Raw genomic sequence first — 20,254 nt, 5'->3', positions numbered from 1 at the left:
AACTACTTTCAGAATATTCCTGAACACTGAATCCATATTCTTTGACATTTGTCAGAACATGTTTGTCTCTTGCACCTACTGAATCAGCAGTGCTGTAAAAGCATTGCCGTCTGAATTAAAATTATACATTGTAGTTGGGAGTGTGGGATGGGAAATCAAAGCAGGGAATTAGCAGCAACTGAAAAGAGTATGTTGATCAGGTTATCCCATGTGGTACACCGAGGAAGGGCTGCCAGAAAAAGTAATTGAGAGAGTCAGTCCCATCTAGAGTCTGCTTGTAGCCTGAGTGACTGGACATTGTATGCAAGGACAGGGTATAAGGAATGAAAGGATGTTCTGGTGGTCCTCTGCAGTTCAGCACTTACCTGGAATGAAAAAAGACATTGTAAGCCAGCCAGGCTTATCTGGAAGCAGACTCATGCCTCAGTATTCTGCTAGAATTTCTGGAACAGTGTACTCTAAAGATAAGACTAGTAAGAAAATACACAGTACCGACTAACAAAGAATGGCTTGAGGATGCTTGAACACATTTAATGCTAAGTCTAGCAAACTGGTTACCAAGATAATCAGTTACAATTTTTCTGACATTTGCCCATAAAACTCCTTATCCTCATTCTTATTGGACAAACTAAATTGGCAGGAACAATCTTTATGCTAGGCCAAGTATGGCAGGAAATGTAAAGCACAGAGCTGAGGCTTTGCCTGATTCTTTATCTGTTTGTAATGGCATTCTGACCCTTCTTTAGAATACCTATAGAGATGCATTCAGACTTGGTCAGTTTCTCCTCACGATAGTAAACATAGACACATTAATTATTGAGATGAAAATATTTTATAAATAATATTTTTTTAAAATCTACTGAAATATTGACATAAGTGCTTCCAGTCTTAGTGGATACCATTATTTATCTGAATAATAATCATGCCATAGATTAAGCGAGACCTAATGTGGTTTTATTATCGGGAACTAAATAAAGGATGGCTGGGTGGAATCACAGTGTTTGCAAATCATAATCTGGGCCGGTTGAAGTAGTTGTATTCAAGCAGGTGCTGAGTTCTTCAGGAACTGTCCAGAGCTGGGTAGGGACAAGCTTCTTATGAAGTGAAAAATTTCTATGTATGGATTATTTATTTATTTATTTTTAATGAAAAAAGTGAAGATGTCACTCTGGGGAACTCGGATTCAGATCCTTGCTACGCCTGCTGTGGAGAAGGCGGGCAAACCAAGGACTCGCATCCCTGCAGGCTCTGAACTGTTCTTCACTTGGGGACCTGGTTCTCCTTGTGATCAGCAAATATTCCTGAAGAACCTTCCTGTAAAAATGTCATGAAGTCTATGTTTTTACATCAGTAAGTAAATTAATTTTGGATTATGCTAAAATATTTCATCCAAAAAACTCCTAAGCAAATTAACATAAATTTTCAAGCTATAAATCTTGGCGAAGGGGATTTGAGTAATGTGGAGTAAGATACCCTTAGTCTTCAAGCACCAGTCTGCTTCACTAGAACCACCGATAAAATTTAGGCCCTTTGCTGGAATTCAGCATAATTTATTTTTTTTTCCACATTAGTACAGTATTTTAAAAAGTTATGGAAACTCAATGTATGTGTCTAAAAACAGAGACACCTAAAAATGTGACTGCTTTCATTGACAAATGCAGTTTTTCTTGCTTTCATAGCCTCTCTTGGTTTGGTTTTGATGCATTCATAGAGAAGAAATAAAAAAAGAACTTTGTACAGATGTGTTTTACAAATTAAAATGGGTATTGATGGGGGGAAAAACACATTCCTGTGGGTCAAATAAGTATGTCTGACTACTAACAACACAGTAGACCCCCTGTGTGAACTTCGTTGTAAATCAACTAATAATATATTAAAGCTGAGAACAGTATTTTGCTTTCAGAGTGTTACTGCTGTGAGTTCCACGTTTCCCAAGGATGCAGATGAAAAAGTGATGATCCCTTTAAGAGTTTGATAGGTTAAGTCAGGAAATTCATATCTCGCACACCAGGCAAAAAATATGCTAGCAACTGCTGGGAAAATGACAACTGCAGTGTGTGATCGGTTGTCAAATCAATGAGGCTTTTCTCTCCTTTTGGTGAGAATTTATTTGCAGGGGTTGGTGAGCTGAGAAAATAAGATTCCTGACCTAATGGTCACCCCCATTGGTATCTCATTGTGGAAAATACTCTCTGCTGCAGTCCATTCAAGTGATTGGCAATGACAGCTTGGATGGATATTGTCAGTTGACAGGGCTTTGCACTCTCTGTTTTAAAAACGATGCGAAAGATCCCTTCCCCAGTGTGCAGTGCCACAAGTTGAGTTTATGAATGAATGGATGAATGCATGCTTCTCTCCTGTCATCTGCAACAAAAAAAAATATTCCAATCCTATCCCTGAAATGATATGCTAAGTAAATTCACACACATGCATTTAACACTCAAATGGTGCCTGAAGGCAAGCTGAGCAAGTCCTTCCAAACACTGTGGCTGTATTTTTTTTGTAGTCATTAGGAATTTCATGGAAAATGTAAAACTGCCCATTTGGTATGGAAAATCTCCATGAAAAATGTGAAATTCCAGTGTTTCCAGCAAGGTTTTGCTGACAGCTCATGCATGGAGAATAGCCTGAAAGACATGCATGCAATTAAGGGATCCATATAGCCGAGCTGGAGAGAACAACACAGGCAGTGGGGGATGTGGCCTTTGCTAGGGCCAGCTGGTGTCTGCTCCTGGACTCGCTGAGGGCACCAGACCATTGAGAGAAGTGGGGCGAAAGGGGAAAAAAGAAAACACAGAAGCTTAGAGAAAATGAACCAAGTCTATCGGAGAAAATCCTGAAGCTCCTAGGTAACACTTTCCCTCCCCACGCCTCCCCCTTTCTAGATGCTATTAGATGCAGTTCAGAGTGTGACAGAAGTTTCTTGTTTTCGCAGACCTGATAGTAACGATGCAATACCGAGTATGCAGAGGTACTGGGGAGCTTAGCCAGGGAGCCAGGTGCCAGGTGATGAAGATGAGAATGGTTTAGAGGGAGGGCATTTAAATTTTGCTCTGTAATCACATCAGGCACGTCACACTGCTGCTTGTTAGAGGCGTGAGCAGTTGAGGAGGTACTTCTGCGCTGTCTTGCCGTTTCTTTGCTGTGTTTCTGAATGCTTTAGCCCCATCAGGAAAAGCTCAACTGTTGTATTTATTCTAGAAGAGTGATTTCTGCACATCAGCTTGAAACACCGTTGTGCATGTTATTGAATATAGAGGGTAAAACTGAAAAGAGAACTGCAAAACCTTCCCTGCCTCCGCCCGCCCCATTTCCGTTGCAATAAAACAGCGTAACGCTGCAGGTAGCTGACTCCTCGCCTTGCCTGTGGTCATTGATCTGAGAAACTGCAGCCCACCGACACCAGCCTGGCGCTGGAGCGCTTTTGCATTTTCACCTTAGCTATTGATTTAACCAGCGTTAAAGGGAAAGGGTTGAATAGATGGTGTGCGAGGGGTTGCAGGTTCGCCAAAGCAAACATTGGAGCGCAGAGAACTGCCTTGCAGTGCCTTTTGCTCTGAAAACATCCCCTGTAACGCCACTTGGCGCGGTTGCTCCCATCTGATGGGGCAGGTATTTCACCCTATTTGATGGAGCAAGTAGGGAGAGAACTCCTCTGTGCGAAAGCGCGATGTAGTTGAAGTCAGCAGTGATCTGCACTCTTGGATGAGCAGGTCAGCGTAATGCCGTGCACAGAGGTGCTCGGATCTGAGGCAGCACGGCTGCATTATCCAGATACCCTACCGCAGTTCCTGATGCCGCTGAATTGTCCTTAGCTGGGGCGTCTCTGCTCCATGCTCCTTGCGCTGCGGAGCCCAGGATTAAGTGATGCACCCCTAAGGCACAATGTAAAGGAGTGTACACACATGTAAAAGGATTGGGAATGAACCAGGAAGCAGGTTGCCTGATCCCCCGGCATAACACCCTGACTCACCTCTCATTTGGGGGCTACGGTGCGGTTTTCTCACAAAGCAGACAGGGCTCGTTCTCACTGTTTTGCTCACACTAGTAGGAAATACTTCTTGTATACAGTGTTTGGGGGAGAAGGTGGGAAGTGGATGGGGTCACAAAAAAGGGGGAAAATGAAGCGTGGGTTATTGTTGTGGATGAATGTAGAACAGAGGTCTGCTCTGCAGACAAGAGAGATGACTTGAGGAGAGGCTGGCTGTGGAAAAATGATTTCTATGCTGCTTCTGAAGGATATTTAATAAAGGACAGTAAAACCATGCATCCTCTAAAATTTCACAGCAAAATAGTCTCAGATAGTTGCCCTCTCATAGCTGCACCATCAAAGGAATTACATTTAAATGTTTTGTTTGGACTATTCCCCCTTCCCCCTCCCTTCCCAAATCCCCGAGCACTCACTCCCACACACACAGAATATATAAACCATGCGGCAGGAGTATAAGGGTCCTGTCACATGAGCTTTGCAATTGCAAAGAAAGAAGGTAAGAAGCTTTCACTGTATTCCAAGTTACTTTCGTTGCAATCTGAACAAAACTGTTTACTCATTGACTTAACCAACTTTTTCCAGAAAAGCTTGGGCATCCTGTGAGGCAGCAGTGCTTTGTTTGTAGAGATCCGTTTGCTTTACCAGGCTGCCTGCAGCGCAGGGAAAATGGAAGCAAAGGGGACTCCTTGTTAGACCCCGTGGGCTAAGGCTTCAGTACGGCATATATTCTTCTTCTGGGTTTTGTGGAGTCATTTACTTCCACCTCTTCTGTTTTTCAGCTCCGTTGCTGTTTGTGTTCTTTTAAAGAGGGTATCTCATGTGGCCTCATGAGCACGACAGTCAGTGATGTGAGAATGCAAAGCGCAGAAGGCAAGAGCGCTTGGCAGCGTTAGGACAGAAATTAAAAGACCTACCAGGTATTTCTAGCAAAAGAGAATTATGTGCAATACGTGATGACTGTTTAAGAAGACGCTGGTTGCTGGAGAGGTCCTTGGGGAAGAAAGTAAATCCAGACTTACAGCCCCTTCTCCTCTGCACAGCAGTATCTCGGTTCATGCGCTTGCCCTGTGTTGCTGCTAGTTTGCAAGTGTTACAATGCAGCATGCCTGCTAGGTTAGCGTATTGCCTGGCAGGGAGTAGCATGCCTTTATTAATGTCACATTCCTCACATTTTGGAAGGTGGTATTTTTTTTTTGATCTCCGTGGCAATGTAGGACTGTGGTTAACTGTAGAATTAACTCATATTGTAGGTATTGTCAAGGATTTGAGTGCATTCACATATAAAACCCATGGAGTAAGGTGGTGGCTTATATACAAGTCAGCTGGGCCATTATCAGGGTTTGGCTGTGGATTAGCGCATCTCATCAGCTGAGTGTTTTATATTGATAAACAACTCGGTGCTATTTTGTGCTTTTTCTTGTTTCGCTTGCAGAAGACAAACCAGCTTCACAAGGCAAAATTCACTGTGCCTAAAGAAACCAACAGCTCTGTAGTTCTGTAATATTAATATTGCTTAAACACCTGATTTCTCCTCTTCCATGGGGAAAAAGCAGAATTGTACCAACCAGGGCCAAATAATGAGAAGCAGCATGCTTTCCTTCATCATTTACATGTACATGACTGGAATAGCTCCATACAAGACTAGTCTGGAGTAAAGGTTTTTTCGCTCTGTAGATAAAAATAATTGTTCTCAGAATAAGTCACTTATATTCTGGGACAGAGCCTGGATTCTTCTATAAAAAAGGCGTTTTTGCTGTTGCTGCAATAGCAACAGCCACAAATAGATCTGTCCAGAACCAGTTGCACCAGCCAAGCCTTCTTCCCTTGATTAGTGGGCAGAATGTGGGTGAAATGATAAGGAGGGCATGGCAAATTGAAAATAAAAATGATGCATTGTTCTATAATTCAGAGGCTTCACTTTCTGCATATGTGCCCTTCGTGCTGTCGTCTTTTCAGGGGAAAAATATTCTCATTCTCTTAAAATGCTGGTGGTCACTCAACCATGGTGAATGTACTTGAATCTTAAGATTTATGATCACAATCCTGTTATCTGCAGTGTCAGGATGATTATTCCAGCAGTCCTACGGGATCAACCTAAAAATTGTTGGACAAGAAAATTATTTGTCAGGAATTACAGCAAGAAGATGATTTGTTCTGAATTTGAAACAGACATAGTTATTTGCAGCTGCTCTGGCTGCCCCCCTCATCATTCCCATGCTGTCCAACAAGATGAGATACAGGTTCTTGTTTCTTCTGTCAGCACGTGTAGGCTGACTGGAAGAAACTGTTTATATTGTCACTTATTTTCTTCATTTCACATCTGCTAGTATGCAATAACTGCACCATATGTTAAATACAATTGAAATAGATGTTATCTCCTGTGTTCAGGGATTTAAACTCTCGTATTGGGGTGAGTATATTTAATGGAGCAGACATAAAATACTGAGAGGTCTCTTGTGTGTACAAATAGGGAGAAAAGTGTCTCTCTGCCATCAAAAGTTTACCACTGCCTGAGTTCTGATCTCTTTAACGAAACAAAAGACAAGCCTAGTGACAGCTCTCTTACCTGTTCCAGTATAATTTCTTAAAGCCTCTGTCAACTTTCTGCAACACTTTCTGAGCAAACAGAGACTGGCCTTCAGACCAATGGGGTATGAAAAATAATGACGTTTCTCTGGCAATAGAAGGATCACTGTTACACTTCTAAAAATAATTTCATTAAGATTCCTCTTCTAGGCACCCTCCCCTCAGCTATGCCTAGACCTCATACTAGAAAATACTTCAGCACTTGTACAAACTTGACCTGGTAGCTAGTTCAATAGGCTTTGAGGACTGAAAGATACTCATATCAAAATGTTTTATAGGTAACTTGTCTGATACAAGATCTGCTACAGTAAATGGAAATCTCCCACTGACTTGAAATGGCTCCCAGATTAGGTGTTTGGGGAGGCCACAAATGCCGCCTGTGACAGAGAAGTTATTAAAGCCATATTATCTGGGGTTTTCTGCCTCTGGTTGCTCATTCTCGGCCACAGAGGTGTGCTAATTGTGCCAGGCTTCTTTTCTTGTGGACTTGCTGAGTACAGTTGCTGAACACAGGGCCTTCGCCAGGCACCTGGCTGGCCCATGCAGGTGGTCAGGTTTGAATTCTAGCATCTGCAATTAGAATGTGCTTGTCTTTAGCATCTTCCACGAACAGCTAGGGGCAAGACGAGGGTGCCTGTGAAGCATCTTACAGCAATTACCAGAAGACTTTTGGAAAGCTCTGTGAGATCTCTGGGAGCTTGCTCCTCCATCCTTTGCAGCTATACCGTGTCATTAAAGAAATAGAGCAGAGCAGACGGGTTTTCTGTTCACGTTACACAACCACGAAGGACCATGTTGTGCTGAAGGTCACAGCCACTTGCAGATTGCTTACATAAGTCACAACCCAACAGAATTTACAACCTGTTAAGTTGTTCTTGCATTCTTACACTCTTTACTGATCCTTCTCATCTGGCTATCATTTACAACCACATCTGTTTTGTGGAGTGGGGTGGAGAGGTGAGTCAAATTCAACAGCTGAAACAAGGTCTAGATAATGCCCAACATCATTTAAGACTGGAAGAGACCTCAAGATGATGTCCTTGCCCAAGGCAGGATCAGCTTCACCCATTGCACAGCTAGACCTCTTCCTCACTCCAGATGTATCACTGAGGTTCTGAAACTTCTCCAGGGGATCATTTCCAGTACTTCAGTATCTTTACTGTTAAGAAAACTTTTTCTGAAGGTGTTCTTCTTTCTTGTGGCACTTCAATTACTTATCCTTCAATCCACCATGGGCATTGAACACTGTAAAACACTGTAAAGCGCTTTATCATGTGGGAGTTGTACTGAGACCACTAACTCATCTAACAGATGCACCGAACAGACGACTTTGCACGTTGAGCCTGCAACCTATTTATTAACCTACTGCTGGTGCCTTGCCCCTTGCAGTTTCTGTGCGGTAAATATTATACAAGGAAATGTTTTTCTTCTTTTCTTGGTTTAGGCTCTTGCAAGTGTAGCAGTTCAAGGGCCATGGTTTAGGTTCTTGCCAGTGTCGCAGTTCAAGGGCCATGGTTTAGGTTCTTGCCAGTGTAGCAGTTCAAGAGTATTAAGGTTGTCAATGCTGCTGTGATTTAATGCCCACTTGTGATGCACCAGCCCCTCCCTGGTGCATCTCATCTCTTTTATAGGATAGCTTCCCTCATCCTGACCAAATGAGGTCTTACATGGCACCTTGTGCCTGGAAGAATTACATGTGGCCTTTCTTCTCCAGCTTGTGTGAGAAATTTTCAAGCCTGGAAGATCTGATGCAATTTGGTGTGAAGACTGGTGCTGCTTTGTTAATGGCAAGTGACTTTGGGGCTGTCATGCTAAGATCCTGCCCCTTGTAAATGGGAAAATATTTAAAAGACAGATAGAGATGAAGTTATGTATGATCAGATAACAATTCATGGCTGCTGTAAGGGAGGACCTCATTTTCTCCTACTCTTCCCCCTCTCCTTTCATCTCCAGCCAACCACATTGTCCAGCTACTTATTTTGTACCATCTCTAGTAGCTGCCATACCCCTTTGTAAGCCAAATAACTGGTAGATCAGCCAGTCGATTTAGCTCAATGAAGGTCACAAAAAGGCAGAGCCAGTGCAAAAATGGAGAAGGGCCAGGAGGCTGAGGTGCACTGGAGATGCACCAAAGATCTCTAGGTCGGGTGGAGCTGTGCCTGAAGGCAGAAGTTCTGTTATGTCAAAAGCAAATTTAACAGCTTGTCATGGCGAGGGAAAATCTTGCTCTTCTTCCTTCTGCTTCCAGCTGCGCCTTCCCTTCCTCTCCCTTGGGCCAGCTCTGGCACACGTTGAATCAACTCGTTAAGCTGGCAGAAAACCACACAGGGAGTAAAAAAAGTGTTTGCATCTCGAAAGGATCTCAGTCAACACAGCAAAGGGTCAACGTGAGGGAGGGGTGTGGAGAAAGGGTGAGGCTGATCCCTCAGTCTGTGTGAGCTGAGGGTACTGCAGTATGGACAAACCACGAGAGTCAGTCGCAAGGGTGAGTGGATGAGTGAAATCCAGGGAGTATTCTTCATCACCTTCCTCTGATCAAAGATGTAAGGAGCTGGTTAAGAACATGAAGGTAGCATGTAGCCAGTATCCTGTCTTTGCTGGATGCTGGTAAAGAAGGTAAGGACAGACGTACATTCTGAGATTTCTCTGGCACACTCTCCTAGCTTCCAGCTATCTGTGGCTGGAAGGCTTCCTGAGTTAGAGATTATGCTTTTGTGTTTCATGGCCCTTGGCATGCCTTCCTTCTGAAAATGTATTTAATCGTGTCTTTGAATCCATGAAAACTTCGGCATGATAGTTTCAGATCCCTGGATGAAAAGAACCACAGTAATATAAAAACAGATCTAGCAGAAAACACCAGGATTTCTCCAGTAGGATGAAAAAATCATGTAAACAACAGTATCATTTTTCTTCCTGAAAAAAAAACCACTATAAAAAAAACCCAAACAAACCCCCAAATATTCAAATACTGGTAAAATTTATATACTTTTTGCAAAACCATTCCTCCGTTTTTCTCTTCTTCCTCTTAAATAATGAGAATTTTGTTACATTTACACTGCCTCTACACAGCCCTAGGGGTTTTGCCCGTATTAGCAGTGACTCTGTTTCTCTTCCTGCCTTGAGTACTCGCAGCGGTGGAAATGTAGGAGCTGTGGCTGCTGCTGGAGGTCTGCGCAGTGTGGTGTGGCGCTGCCCAGAGCGTGTTTCACTGAGACAGCTTTGAACCAGCCGGCAGCCACCTACACCCAGAGTCCCGGTGCTTACCCACACAGGGGAAAGCCGGCTGGTATTACCGATATCAGCAAACATTTAGCAATTTCCCTAGCCTAGATGGGGCCCCTGGCCCAAGAGGTCTCAGTGTGGCCCGCCCAGCAGGCGGGTGGCTGCCGAGAAGCTTTCACTGTAGATTTCCACTTTCCCACTTGCGCCTTCCTGATGGAAAATCTTCTGTGTTACTTACTCTGTGGAATTGTACTGCAGCGAATGGCACCATTTGGAAGACACCTGGGTATCTTGATTTTCTTTTTACCTTTTCTCTTCAGGAAGACTGAACACCTGGTGAATAGCCAGGTGAACTTGCTAGCTGTGTGACAGCCCCGGTCTTTGGAACATGGGGGAAGCTGGCTTCAAATAAGAAATTTCTGTCTTGTTTTCCTTAAATAAAACAGAATAGTTTAGGTTGGCAGGGACTTAAGAAAACGATCAAGCCAAACCTCCTCCCCACTCAGAAGACAGGTAGCTCCAACGTCAGATCAGGCCAGCCAGGGTATTGTCTGATTTAGTGTTGAGTATCTCCACACCTGGAGACACCACCATTTCTCTGGCTCCCTGTTTAACTACTCTCATCATAGAATATTTTTTCTTAATACCCACTGGAATTTCATTGATGCAGCTTGGATCTATTGACTCTTGTCCTCCCACTAGGCACCTGTGAGAGCAGTCTGGCTTCATGCTCCCCATAATCCCCATCAGATATTGACAGCAGGTGACTTAGTCCTTCCCAATCGCTGCAAAGAGGGCAGAGCTGTGAAGCAGAAATGCTCCAGTCCTGTCCCTTCCCTCTTTCCTTTTTGGCACTGTTTTCATTGAATAGTGACTTTGCTTGGGACTTTGGATTGGTGTTCCTTGCACTTCTTTCCTTTTTTTTTGGCTCCAACTGACATCACAGGTTTTTTTAGGTGAGCTATACTCTACCTGGCTTCTTATTTAGCCCCCATGACCTGTGGTATGGAAACGCTGTTATGACTGTATTACTGCCTGCAGGGACACTGGCCGTGAAGTAAAGGCTTGAAACAGAGCTCCTGGGTTGGGCAAGAGGTACGAGGGCTCCACAATGCACTCCAGGGCAAGAGAGAGGCTTGCAGTGCTGGGTGTACATCGAAGGCTCCTGGCCATTTTTTTTTGGTGGTTCCAGATCCCTGTCAAATGGCTGAGCTTGAGGCCAGGATCAAGGGCACGGACATATCAGCTCTGGTGAACTTTGCTGGGGTGGGACAAGGAGCTCCTGCTCCTGCTCATCTGCTTCTTGTTGTGTGGAAGTTCACAACATGTCCAGCGAGGGTTGTGTGCCAACCTTCCAACCAGCCTGCAAAGCCGGCAGGCTCCGTCCCCACCCTGTCCATGGCAGTTTGTGTGAAGGTGCTGGGCTGTGAGCTGAGCACCTGGGACGTGTGTTCCCCCCTGCCCACCTTCTGGCAGCTGAGCTGCCTGCCAGGAGCGAGCAGCGGGGAGCAGCAGCACTTTCAGCAGTATGTCCAGATCTGCTGGAGCTTGTCTGCTGAAACGAGTTTATCCGAATGCCTTGAAGAATCCTCTCTAAAGCATTAAGATGGAGACAGATTGCTTCTCTTCTGCAAGAAAGGAAAGTCAGGTCTTTCACCAGAGACAGCTGGGTTGGAGTGGAAGGCGTTCATTTCAAGTCATAACTTGGTCCCTGCAGGCGAACAAGCAGCAGAGCTCTGCTGAGTGAGAACTCCCTGGCGTGATTTGCATCGCTCTTTTCCGTATGTTCAGTAAAACCAGAGCAAACCTGTCCATGGGTGCTCCTTCCTTTGGTTTAGTTTCTCACCAGATTAAAGCAAACCGATAGGAGTCTGGTTTTAATATGGTGCAGGAGCGTCCACCCCTCCACTTGCTCTGGGGTTTGTAATAGTTTAATGAATTGGTTTAAATTAACATCTAGTTGAATGGGTGCAACTCTTTCATGTAGATGAGGCCTGAGGCTACCAGATAAACAAGGGGTGGGGTGAGAGGACCTTTAAATTCTTCAGAGCCCAACAGAAACCTGTATGAACGAACTGAGATCTATTTTTGTCTTTATTTTTCAAGCTTTTAAAAGAAACAGTAAAGTGGCTGGAACAACTCTTAGCAGAAAGACAGGGCCAGGGAGCGGGTGGACAAGAGTGCCAAGAGGTTACAGGCACAACTTGTGGAGCTTGTACCTGTTTTGTACCCCAAAGCTGGGGGAGCTGCCAGCAAGCTACACATGTGTAGCACATCAATGGGTGAAAAGAGGAAATAGAGGGGAAGGCTGCAGGGCTGAATCCCAATCCTGTTTAAAGTCAGTGGCAAAGCTCCACTGACTAAGGTTGGCCCTCAGCCCTGCATTCATTTGTTCCAAGGGTTTACTTGTGCAATTGTTAATCTGTGCTGATGAGCAGTAATTGCTACAGGAAAGGAAAAGTGAAGAGGAGGCAGGGGTGGCAGCACAAGGGCCATGGAATCCATCCTGACCCTGCCTGGACTCAGCATTTCACTGCACGGTTTCACTCCGTGCATTGCTGGAGGGGAGCATCCTCCTTGTGCCAATGCCACATCAAAGTGCAGTGTGTGGTGCAAGTTTTCAGCATCCCAGGGCAGCAGACAGTAACAGCCTGAGTTGCCTGTGAAATGAGCTGGGATATGGGACTACAGCTGGACAAAGGCCCATGTTCCTTTTGAAAGCGTTTGGGGAAATGTAAAATCTAATCAGTCATATGAAGTGATTCAGGAAACTCTTACTGTACGGAGAAAATGCACGTGACGGTCATACATGGGTTTTACATACCGGTGCTTCCCAACAAGGCGGTTCACATCAGCCCTGATTACAGATGGGGAAGCTGAAGCACAGAAGAAAAACACGCGGGCAGTTAGAGGCATGGCAGGGACTGCTTCCCTTGTTGCTCTTGTAAGACAGAAATGACCTTCTGTCTTAGGCATTAAATATCTAACTAATACAGATGCTTCTTTTTAATACCACAATATAAATAAAAAAGAATTTTAGTTTGCACCACAGACCAAGGTTGGTTTTTTTCTCTTCCAGGTGTAAACAACATGGTTCTGAGGTGGCTGGAGCACTGGGTTTTTTTCCTTGATGTTTAGGCTACAGTGAGGCATTTATAATGACTCTTCCTAACAGATCTGTTTTCATTAATCCAGTAATCTGGGAAGCATTTCACGTAACATTCCTTTTAAAGATAGTTGAAGAAACCGAAGATGAAGCATCAGTTGTCCATAGCCCTGTTAAATAATATCAGGATATGAGGATGTTTTTTTTAGAGGTCTCTTGAGCTCTAGCCAGTACTGCAATTGAAACTCCTCTTAAAAAAAAGAAATCAAGCAAGGCTGGTTATGAACACTCTGGGGAGGTTAATATTGTCTCATTTTGCTGCTCTCAGTGGCTCATATCCTTAATTTAAAGGAGATATAAATCTCATGTTTGTAAATGAACAAACATCTGTGGTGGTTACACTGATCCTCCTCGGTTTCTCTCCTCTTGTTCTGAAGCACCTAATGCTTGCAGCTGTTTAGGGGTAGTCCAGGAGACAAATACAGCACAGCTTTTCAGTCTGCAAGTCAGCATCCATGCCAAGACATGGCAATGTCTGTGGCAACTGAACCGACTATCTGGTGGGTCCACAGACAGGAGATCCTATCTCACACATTTACCTTCTCCAGCCTTATAAGCTGCTCTCCTTTCGATCTCTCGGGCAAGCCTTGTGTGCTCTCCGCAGTGCAGATCACAGTGATGCCTCAGCCATCACTGCTGGCTGCTGTTTTCAAGGCTGTTTCCCAAAGTTTCTAACTATGTTACTTGCCCTTTGCCCCAGGTGAAGGATGTGGGTGTAACAGGAGCCAGCTGTTATTATCACAGACGGGTCAGCTGTAGTCTGGTAGTCTGTGACAGTGACGTGTCTCCTGGCTGAGATGATGAGATTGTCCAGTGTCACCTCTAACTCCAGCAGCTAGCTGGGTTTCCTTGTTGAGGATCCTTCTCCATCTCTGGCTGTGGTCGGCCAGCGGCACAACTTACGTGGCTAGGGAGGTAGCACAGGACAACAGCAGCTGTTTTCCACTTTCAAACCTCCATCCCAAATGTGGAAAAGCTGGCAAGCTCCTCTCTTTTATGAATGCCTGAAACTGCGTAACTTCTAATCTTGGATATCTGGTGCATTTTCTTCTGCATATCTTCCCTTCCTCCCTCCAGCCAGCCAGACTTAACATCTGGAGTTGAGTTGGGAAGATTACCAGTGTGCAAACCAGACAAGTAAGCACGCTGTCCCTTACTGGTGCTTACCCTTTTCTCTGAAAAATAACCCAAGCAGTGTTTGCTGCAAAGAGTAGGTAGCTAGTTTTGGTATCTAATGTGATTTCTCATCCAGCCTTCATTTCCAAACTGGAATGAAAATGTCAGCATTGCTTTAATTTGCACTGATAATCTTAGCAGCAAAAAGACTGGGCAGAACTTCTGCAGCTGTTAGTTCTGAGTGTTTTCAGACTTCAGGGTCTTCAGAGTAAACACCCAGAACAAGTTTTTCGCATGTTCTCTCTCACTCTCATTTCAAGCATTGAAAACATAATTAATACATAACTGATGAAAAAAACCCCAGAATTAAACACTACTAGCTCCTTATTAAACCTAGAACCTTCTGGTTTGCTCAGAAGAGATCTGCCCACTGAAGCAAATGTCCATAGTTACGTATCACACAGATTGGCAATTAATACTAAACAGCTATACAGAAGTGTACCAGAATTTAAAAATGTAAGTTTACTTACATTTTTTAACAAATCTTTACAGTCTGTTATTTACTTTTTGGCTTCTTGCAGGGTTATACATAGAATAAACATCTGCTAGATCAAGAGATTAAAGGGAACATTGAGTGAGGGTTCAACACTTCACCTATGAATCTCTAGGTTAAGTCCAGCCCAGATGACTGAGGTCTTCACGGCCACTCTAAAATATCAAAAACACTCACCTCACATTATTTGCAGCAGGGATCACACACCACCTCACACAGCTGGGACCTGTTATTTTTGCCTGCTTCCAGTAAAGCTCAGTGATTTCAGTCTGGTTGGTGAGGAGGCGAAGTGCCTTGGACAAAAAGCCCAGCTACTCAGAGCCAGTTTGATCCTTAGGGCTGGCTGCTTCGGGAAAGGGCACGAGAACATGGCGATTGAGTTAGATTCCTACTGCTGTAACAACGTACAACTGTGTGGGACATCTGCTCTGCTCCAATATGGAGTAACTGGGATATAACTCTTCGGACTCCCAGGCCTGGTGTTTCATAGCTTCCATCAGTGAGGCTGCTGCAGCTGGTTTATTTGGTTTATTTGGCAGTATTTCATAGAAGAGTAGAGAAAAGATCTTTTAATGATATTTCTGGGTAAAACAAAAGGGCAGGGCAGCAGGGATATTTGTGAGGGTAGAAAAATGAGACTGAATGGGCTTCCAACAAACATGGAGAGCAGGGCAAGGAGGAAGGTGACAGTCTTTTGGAAAACTGCAAGCTGGAGAAACAGTGTGATACTGGGTGCAGGTTCTGGACATCCTTGCAGAGGCTGCCCGCCTTTTATAAACTGGGAAAATGGTGGCGGTTCCCCTTTTACCGGAAACTTCATATTCTCTGGAGAGAGAACTGTGATTTATAAATATCCAGGAAAAGACCAAGGAGCCCACCCTGTCACTGCTGTCCAGCCTGGTGGCTCCAGCAGTGGACAGCCATGCCATCGTATCTCAGGAGCACGCAGTGCCTTCCACACGTCCCTTCCCTCTGTCACTATCAGACCTGCTAGGGCAAAACTGCTGCTCAACATCCTCACTGCTCCCCTCTCACCCCAGTTCCTGCAGGTCAGCTTCTGAAGGCCACATCCTTTTTTTCCTGCACGAAACTAGCAATATTAAGGATGGAGCCAGAGGTGGCTGCAGAGAAATGCTAATCTAATGAACGCTTCCGTGCACTACTGAAATGCTCTTTCCTGGTTGTCTGACTGCCTTTCGCTCCCACCTCCTCCTGCTTTTGTGCAATAGGAACTGTTCTTCACCAAAGGCCCTGACTAAAAATAAGCACTTCTCTTAGATACCTTGTTTTAAATCTTGTTATCCCAAACTGACTTGGGTTCTTCTTGCTCTTAAGAGTATGCACACCTGGTAAGGTTGACCCACTCAGTTATTGAGGTAGTCTTTTTATTATATACAACAGAACAATTCCGGAGCACTTTCAACAGTTCTGCAACAATTTCAGCAATTCTCAGTTACAAGCAAATAAAAAGCAACCAAATCTAGAGCTCAGGATGCCAAGTATGCTTAGCTTCCATTTGTTCCCCAATGCATTGTTTCCCTCTTTGTGCACCTCTTTCAAACCTTAGCTAATTCATCAAAGGGTCATCTGCCTCTCTGTACAGTCTAAAATACTTCAGCGGACAGTGTTGTCTTCAGTCAGACGGTATCTCATTTTCAGGGTCCTTCGCTACAGTTGGAAAATGCAAATTAAAATGTGAAGACCTATAGGTGCTGTGGTACCTCGCTTTGCATTGAAGTCTGAGTGGTTTTGCAGCTTTTATTCCTTTTCGTGCCTTATCCTTCCTTGCTTAGCGACAGCTGAGGGGGAAAATCAGTGCAATGCCCAACTACGTGCAAAGGAAGCTGGTGTGACTAGAGAGAGATAAAGGTTACGATCCATCCCTAGATGGATCCATCTCTGAATGGACAAAGATCCTCCCTTGCATAGTAAGTATGCAATGCATTAGCATACCAATGGCTCTCTGTCATTTAGTAACACCATTATAAAATATTTTTTCTATCACTTTTCCATTCATCCTAGCCTATTTTTCTGGCATCAGTCAGATGTTGTCTTTTAACTTCCCTGTTCTCACTGCCTCAATAAACAGAAGATATCAAGCCTTCCACTGTGTTTTTCAGTGTTTCAGAGTCAGTGTTAAATCATAACAGAGTTTATCATATAAGACTTTGCCCTCTGGTAGGTCCTAGGAGGTGGAAATGTTCCTTTCCTTGGTGACATCAATGTTGCTGTATGAAATAGGAGCAGATGTTGTTTTCTGGCCCAAAGGAAAGTGTCACAGCCTGGCTACATGTGGTATATCTGTGGTGCAGTGGTCTTCTCTGGGCCCATGTGGGGGGCCTTGTAGGACTAAGACATCATACTTTGAGGTTCAAAGTGTCCAAAGCAATGAAATGGCTGTGCTGTATCCCATCAAGATGGTGTTTTCACAGTATGAAACTGAGGGTGTCTATGTTTGGTGAGCCCTGGCATGCAGCATGAGGAGGTGTCAGACATCCTTGAGGATGCAAAACCTGCTGAAATGATGCTGGAAGAGCATGGAGGGAGCCAGAGATGGTTCTGGACTCTCCATACTGCCTTTTAGGAACGCCTGCTATCCCCCAGGCCATGCCAGGTGTTCTCTGGGAAGGTCCTTATGGGCACAAGCTGCAGCTATACAACAACAGGGATTGGCCAGTTTAGCAGAGTGCACAGTTAATAGTCCAGAGCTTGAGTTTGATTCAGCTCTGGAATTAAACATACCTGATATATCTTCAGTATATTTGTGTATCTTTACATCAGTCAGGCAGACTTTATGTCCCTCCACATGTTCATGTGGGCTGATGCAGCAGTTATTTTCTGTGTTGTGGCTTTGGGTTGTTTTCATCACATGCAGCATTTTTGTTAGTGGCACAGACTGACCCCGAGCATGTGGCGAAACTGCTCATCTCAGATATTAGACATTTCTGTGGTCATCTTATGCTGAAAGAGAGGTCTGATTGGGGTGGGGGTGGGTACCTCCAGCTGCCCTAAAAATTGCTGGAGTTGTGAGGAATAGCAGTTCTGAGGACCGGGTCTGAAGAAATTATTGTTAAGCATTCTGCTGTGCAAGGGAAGAAAAAGGGAGGGGATGGGAAAAGTGAGATAAGGTTTGTCATTTAATCCTAAATACAGAATAGCCTCACCTTATATCTTTAAATCTGCATCAATTATAATGCCTTGTTCTCTTGCAAATTTCACTTCAAGATAAAGAATCATGCCTGGTTTGTTTGCCGTTCCTATAGCCAAAGACAAGCTTCACTTACCCCCCTTTTATTTTCAATGACTAAGACTGAAAGAGCTAAATTACATTTCCTCCCCCCTATGGAAACCTGATGAACCAGTGTGAACCTGCACCTGAGAACCCCCGGGAACACGAGGATTTGGCCACACAGATCGGACAGTTGGATGCATAATTGCATTCCGGGCACAAAGCCTGCTTGAATGTGTGTCTTTTATGAAGTGCGTGGGAGGCCAGCTCAAAAATTAGACCCCATTAAGGTGCCAGAAGGAGGAGAGTGGTGCAAAGGCTTTTGCAGTGCCTGTCTCTGCTGTGCTGGAGAGCATTAAGCTGCCCGTGTCAGAAGCCCTCTGAAAAATGTACCCTGAGCATCAACCCGGAACTCATAAGCAAGACGCAAAGCCTTGCTGTGGGCGCTGGTAGAGACCTGAATGAACTGTTATTTACGGAGCTGGCAGATAAGGCTGGTGCCAGGAGTAGAAGCAGAACTGGAGCTAAGGGAAAGAGCACCTGAGAGGGCACGAGGGGACCAGCAGAGCATGGGCAGAGCAGCAGGAATAGCTGAGGTGTGCTGGGAGCATGGATGCCCCGCAAGGGAGATGATGCTTCATTAAATGGGTTCAGCCAGAGATGGGGGTAAACCCAGGATTTTGGTCAAGACAGGGAAGTGGTGAAGAACAAGGACCCGCTGGCGCAATGGGATGAGTCTGGGAAGTGAGAATTTTGTTAGCTAAAAGGGTCATGATTTTTCAGTTTGTTGAAAGATTAAATTAGTGGCATGGCATTCACTCCAGATCTGTGTTTGAATTTTCCCAGGCTTCACAAAGTAGATGATTTGGAGCCTTTTTCTGGATGGGGGCCTCTTTACTATTCTACACATCTTTGCATGAATTGCTACGGATGATGAAACCCCTGCTTGTGGAGGGAGTAAGATCTGGGCCTCCCTTGGAAGTAAAGTAGCCACTTATGTTTCCCTGCCTCTTATCATCTTGGTCACTTAGCGAAGATGCATTGTAGCACCGGCACACAATTGCTTGTAGCTTGCATCAGTTGTGAAAAAGCGTAGTGCATTATAAACACGACATTTTAGTATTTTGAGTATCAAGACCTTTTCAATCACCTCCTCATTATATTTTGTAGTTGCAACCCAACTGAAGCACAATAAGCCAGTATAGTTAGTCTCCAATATATCTTACGGTGTTCACTTAGGATTTGTAACTCGGGTCTGTCCTTGGACTCTAAATCAGAACATGAGTGAAATGCATTGAATGATCCCATTAATATAAATAGCACTAAAGTTAAAAGCAGGGCTCTGTGAAAGGACTTTTGATACACTGGCTACTGTCGCCCTCGAGTCAGCAGGTGGCATTATAGAACAATCGGGAATCACCAAACCTTCGCCGCTTCCCGCTCGCAGCCCCAGACCTGAGCCTACAGGGGAATGAGCATGAAACCCGCCTGTTCACAACACACGAGAAGGCACAATGAGTAGTTGCCAATTAGGGCCGCGGCTATTGTCTGCTAAAGGTCAAGTATTGGCCTTGCTGAAATCTTTCAACACTGGCTCCAGCAAGATTGGAATTTAATATATTTTATACAGCTGAAAACTTGCTTGGCCTTACGCAGGGCAGAGCCAGCCTTTCCTCTCCCCTTCCCGCGTGTTCCCCAGCTGGCAATACGTGCTGGGAAACCTCCGGGAGGGAGGAACCTGGCTTTTTAATCTGCTACCACCTCCTTCCCTGTAGGTATTGTGGAAGAATTGAGTTGTTGGCAGGGCGGTAGAAAAGGAGGTGGTTTGGCAGCATGGGCAAGGGGAGGGTGTTTGGGACTGGGTTTGTTTTACCATCTCCCAAGAGATTTTCTTTGTAACTCTGGTGGTACATGTTTTTACAGCTTACTACTTTTAGTATCTGTCACTTGAAAAGAATAGATGGTCTAGATACAGGGGAAAAAAACATGTGCAAGCAGCAACACGTAGCCAACAAAAAGAAAACTTTCCCATGAAATACCCAGGTGATACAGATGTTGCAGGGTGCTTAACGAACCACAGGTTGGGGAAAGACTCAAGACCTTCTGGCTAGCTTCTGCATCCAGAAGCTGCAGATGAGAACCTTCAGGCTTCCTTGGGACCGATGCCAGATGATCCATCAGTTTAATGACCATGCCAAGACACTGCACCTTCCAGCAGCTGCAGCTGGCAAGGATCTCTTCCCAGGCTCCAAACCAGAAATTAGAAGTCCATGTTGGCCTATATCCCCGATGCTGTAATTGCTGCTGCATGGCAGCGTATTGCCCAGTGGGGTTCTCGGCAATGCAAGGGTTTCAACTTGCACAAAGGCAGAGGTGAAACCCCTCCCTCCG

This window comes from Falco naumanni, chromosome 1 (genome assembly GCF_017639655.2).
Source record: "Falco naumanni isolate bFalNau1 chromosome 1, bFalNau1.pat, whole genome shotgun sequence".
Lineage (NCBI taxonomy): Eukaryota > Metazoa > Chordata > Aves > Falconiformes > Falconidae > Falco > Falco naumanni.
This window is presented reverse-complemented; position numbering follows the sequence as displayed.